A 6000-nucleotide genomic window follows, 5' to 3' on the forward strand; every position below is an offset into this window, starting at 1 on the left:
GGAGGGGGGGGGTTATTGTGCAATATGCGTATTGTAAAATCGATGTGAAATTTTGATACGTCTTTTGGATGTGTTAAGTGTTAAAACCGCCGGTGTATGCTATGTAGATAGGTGTTTATACAAATATTTACGATTTTCTAGCTGTATAAGACAAAAAATACGTTGTTGATACGTATTTAGATGTAATTGAAATTTCGCATTGTGTATTGCGTCATGTTTCTTGAATGACCTATTAAAACACCGTTTTGTTTTTCAAACCTCTTGTTTTGATATCCAGTGCTGATCTTGAGCCGATGAAAAGGGAAAGGACTGAGAAAAACGGGAAATTCTGAAATTCACGACTTCCTTCAAGGTATCACACCGGTAATTATTTTCACTATATATTACTATAGAGGGGGAAAAATCATTAAAAATCAGTTTACAAAATTGATGCCGAATAACGCAGTCAGACACGTTCTATGTTACCTATCTCGTCTGCCGACACCAGAAAAACAATACCCTACGAGGCATTTTCGAAAAAAAATTACCCGCAAACAAGACTACCCTCAAATCCACGTGTTTTTCACATGTGTGTAAACAGCCGGAGTGCACCTCAGGAAGTAGCCTCAGCTACCAACAGCAAATAGTTCCTTTGTATACACTTGATTATTTCTACAAATTACACAAAATTTCCTAATCAGGGGTACAAAAATTAAGAGAAAAGAAGAGGAAATGAGAAAAATCGCGCAAGGAAAAAAAATATTTCTTTAAATATATGGAACTACAATTGACTAAGTTCATATTGATTGGACAATTACCGGTGTGATACCTCTAGTCATAACCGTAATTTTATCGTATATTCTTATTCAAAGAAACTCATGAACTCGTTCATTTATTTAATCGTATTATGGTTTTATATGTATTTATTTGCTAAAACCTGTTACAATGATAATTATACTATTCACTTTAAACAAACTGAGTATTTTAATTACGAATTGCACGTCAGAGTCTTCTATTATTGGCATTCAAAATAAAACACGAATAACTGTTGAAGCAGGTAATGAAAAAATAAATGGCGGCACCCATATGGATCACGAAAATTTTAGTGAACGTATATAGAAATTATCTCTTTTTCTTTTGCTGATTTTACATACGTGTTACCTGTAGAGCCTTGCTTCGCTCGGTATAATTAATTCTATCATTTGTCATGTAAAAAAAATTTGGGTTGCCTTTCCCTTTAACATTCAAACGCAAAAAGTGCAACAGTAAATATTTAACATTAACATCGGATACAGCTCCGATAATTTGCCACATTTTCCCCCTCTTAAAAAGATTGGTGTCCTCACCAATTCTTGACATTAAAAATATATATACCATTCACGTCTATGTCACAATGAATGAGTGATATCATCTGATCTACATGTACATATGAAATCTGCTTAAAGGACATATCTCATGTTTTCAAAGTATACAATATTACATGCATTTTGTTTTCTTTATGCTTATAGTAATTAATTCTAATAGTTCGTTCGCTGAAATTTTGCGATAATTAACCACAATACAGACTTAAATCTAAGCCCCAATTTCAAAAAGTCAAGTTAATTAGGTAGGTAGTCACGTGGTACAGTGACGTCACAAGCGCCCTTCGGATTGTGAAAGTACTGCGAGATATTATTAAAAACTCAACTTTTAGGGGCCTAATTAATTTACCATGGGCAACATTTAAATCGATGTTGATAAATTGTCCGAGTTTTATATGTGTTCGCCACCAGTGCACACATATAACGATGTAAATACCCAAATATAGCGAGTAAAGCGTGTATGAAATCGGCAAAATTGTGAGTAAATAATGTTTATATGGGTCGCTGTCTACAAACTGTTTGGGGATGTTATTCCTTTATACATCTGTAATTGGTGCTGTTTTTCTAAAATAAACAGTGCAATCATTATTTATTTTTGGATTAGACAAATTATGATACGTTAAATTGTTGACAACTAGGCCCTATGCCAAGCTATCGTCACGCGTGCATTTCGGAAAGAAAGAAAAAGACAACACACACACAAATCAATAAAAATATTCAAATTTAAAGTGGTAATCAGTCACATTATTTTATTTTGATAAAGCAATCTTATTACTATTTTTGAATTGTGATCTGCACGTCTTTAGGAAGTACGAAGTGGGAGCACGGCGTTATAGCCTACTGACGCACTCAAGATGCTACGAGTTCAATAAAGTAATAATTTTATAATTCAATTTAAAGTTAGGAAATACAATATTCTATTATTTGTATAATTTAAAGTTCAATTATTTTGTATCTTTATTTTTTGTTGTTGTAAATCTACCAGTTGGTAGAAGTTACATTGTATCGTCGATACATGTTGTTACAAGGTGAAGGTCAGTTGACCCGAGTGTGTATTGAATTTGAAGAGCAAAACAGAATGTATGCTATAGGCCTACCAGTGCTTATAGCTTCGATATATCCATTTTCTCGCAGTTTATCAGGGTCTCTGTCCAAGCGATGTTTGAAAAGGTGACTGGGTGTGTTTTTTAAGGTAAAGTTCTTGCTCCAACAAAAAAATTATCCACGTCTTTTTTCTCGTACCTTCCTTCGAAAAATTGAAAAATACTCAGTCTAAATCCTTTCTACCGACAACTAGTACACCCGAACACGGCACAAAACATCTTAATGCATTATTATTTACAAGCCGTTAACGTGACAATTGGTTTTTTGTCGATTAAATCTAATCTGTTTATGAAATGGCTAATAGATGTTTTCAAACCCGAGGGCGCATATGACGTCACACAAAATGGCGCGTAAACTAGCGAAAGAAAATATGCATATCGCAAGATTTGAATTTCATCGCTTTCAAACTCGAAAAGTACGCAAAATATTTCATTTAAAACACATTTAAAGTAGTTTTAGGCATAAAAAGAGTTAATTTTGCTGAAAAAATGAAAAAGTTTAGAAACATGCGTTGTGTCCTTTATCACTTATGATGTACAAAAAAGTCAAGCTTAACTCACTTATTCTTAAAATCTGATTTTCATACATATACTTCTGGAATTAAATTACCATGAATTTTCACTTTAAAATACCTACCCTATTACATCATTGATGATACCGTATTAATATCTACAGAATTATATTTCTATTTTAAAAGTTGATTACCCTACTTTTTATTGTCCACTCTCTCTCACCACTGACTTTGGTCTTCTCACAGTTGGCCTGGAATCAATCCCAAAATTCCGTTGTCTACTCTGTCTCCTGGATTGTTCCTCCATGTCCTGAAGCACTAGGGTGTTCTTTCGTAATCCTGTATTTACATGTAGCATAGTCAGCAGCCGGTATAGTAAATATTTAACATTAATATCGGATACAGCTCCGATAATTTGCCACAATATATTATGTATACTGCGAGAAAACCAATTCGTTTGTTTGTTTGCTTTTTTTTTTTTTTTTTTTTTTTTTTTTGTTGTTGTTGTAAAAAAAAAAATGGATCAGAATAATGATATGTATTTTACAAATTACTTTATTTCAAATTATGTAATTTCTCCGAGACGCCGTTTTCATGTACGTTTTCATTTAGCAAATTCAATTTAATGACGAAGTGTTATCGCCAATTTGAAAAATAGTATCAGTCAATCAAATAATTAAGTGATCTTGTCTATCCAGTTTAAACAAGAGGCCCATGGGCCACATCGCCCACCTGAGTCATCTTGGTCCATATCAGAAGACTTTCTATATAGGCTATATTTGCATGTAAAACCGTAGTCCTTATTATGGCCCCAACCTACCCCTGGAGGCCATAGTTTTTGCAAACTTGAATCTACACTATGTCAGAAAGCTTTCATGTAAATGTGAACTTCTTTGGCCCAATGGTTCACGAGAAGAAGATATTTGAAGATTTTTCCTATATATTTGTATGTAAAACTTTGATTTCCCCCCCCCTTGTGGCCCCATCCTACCCCCAGGGGCCATGATTTGAACAAACTTGAATCTGCACTATATCAGAAAGCTTTCATGTAAATATCAGCTTTTCTGGCTCAGTGGTTCTTGAGAAGAAGATTTAAAAAAAAAAAAATCCTATATATTTGTATGTAAAACTTTGATCCCCTATTGTGGCCCCATCCTATAACAGGGGCCATGATTTGAACAAACTTAACTCTGCTCTATGTTAGGAAGCTGTTCATGTGAATATCAGCTTTTCTGGCTCAGTGGTTCTTGAGAAGAAGATTCTTAAAGAATGTCCCTATATATTTGTATGTAAAACTTTGATCCCCCCTTGTAGCCCTATCCAACCCCCAGGGGCCATGATTTGAACAACCTTGAATCTGCACTATGTCAGAAAGCTTTCATGTAAATATAAGTTTTTCTGGCTCAGTGCTTCTTGAGAAGAAGATTTTTAAAGATTTTTCCTATATATTTGTATGTAAAACTTTGATCCCCTATTATGGCCCCATCCGAACCCAGGGGCCAGGGGCCCGTTTTACAAAAGGTCGCAAGTCTTAAAATTAGTCGTAAGACATAACTTACGATGTGAGACCGTTTTACAAAGATTTAGGATTTACGAGTTACGATGAAATTCGGCCTCAAGTCTACGACCGCCCGGGTGCGACCCTATGTCCCAAGTTTTGTCGTAAGTGCTCCATAAAATCTTTGTTACTATGGTTATTAAAATAATTCAACATGGCTGCATTTCTAATGTTTAATGTTATGAATGAGACTCATAAAAAACGTGCGTTGCGGGTGTTTCGCGATAGAAATAATCCGTTGGACTACCTCAGTGATGTTGAGGTAGTCGAGAGGTATCGTTTGCCCAGGCAGTATCACAGGTGCTTGTGGACAGGACTTCCGGTACCCCCCTTCTTTTATTTTTAAATGTTCAATTCCTTGGGTATTTCGGACCTATTATTGATAAAATATGTAACTTCAGAGGTTATCTATTTCAATGGAATACACAAATCTCGCATAGAAACTGTTTTTAAAAATGTCATATCACCGATCATAATATATGAACAAGGTGTGCAACTCAGCCAGCGACATGTTGAAAAAATCTACACCTCGCTGAGAAATCCTATCGAAATAACACCAATAATGCACATACCAACTGAAAAGAACGGTCATTCTAAATCTACTGATGATTCGTGGATTAAATGCATCGCTATTTGGTGCGCAATAATTACTTCACACCGCTCAATTTCATCGTTTTGACCTCGCTACTTCTCATTTCTGACTATAACGAACGGAAGTTGTAATGCTGGAATATTTCTGTCGCAGCCAACTATTTTTAGAACGAGAAAACCCGGGACGAGGTCTTCCGAATACCATTAGCTACATGAAAAGGAAAGAGAATACTCACTTTAGCTCAGGTGAGCTAAAAAATAAATCCGGTAGTTTAAAGATATTGATGACTTTACTTGGTTGTTCTATAGTGATATCAATTGATCGTTTTGAGTTGGTGATGCTACATAAAAGTGGGTAAAGCACGTGTTGTGATGACATTGAAAGATTCTAAACATGAAAAAAAGTAAAGAGCAGCAGGAGTAAAAGTAAGAACAGGAGGAAAGTGTTCAGCCTCCTCAAGACAGTTCCGGAGGCGGAGAGTAAACTAAGACATATATATAGGAACAATGGCGGCAGGAACCGGAGGCGGAGAGTAAACTAAGACATATATCGGAACTGTGGCGACAGGAACCGGAGGCGGAGAGTAAACTAAGACATATATCGGAACTGTGGCGACAGGAACCGGAGGCGGAGAGTAAACTAAGACATATATCGGAACTGTGGCGACAGGAACCGGAGGCGAAGAGTAAACTAAGACATATATATCGAAACAGTGGCGGCAGGAAGACAGGTCATTGTACGTCTTAATATTGAAAAGAATACTGAAAAAAAAAAAACCGCTGAAATTTCAAATCCAGCCACGTTTTGAAATAATTTTCAGAAACCAATAACATTTTCAGTATACCATATGTTTGTATTTTATTTATTTATTTATCTATTTTACAAACCAGCAGTT

The sequence above is a fragment of the Ostrea edulis genome, chromosome 5, assembly GCF_947568905.1.
Source record: "Ostrea edulis chromosome 5, xbOstEdul1.1, whole genome shotgun sequence".
NCBI lineage: Eukaryota > Metazoa > Mollusca > Bivalvia > Ostreida > Ostreidae > Ostrea > Ostrea edulis.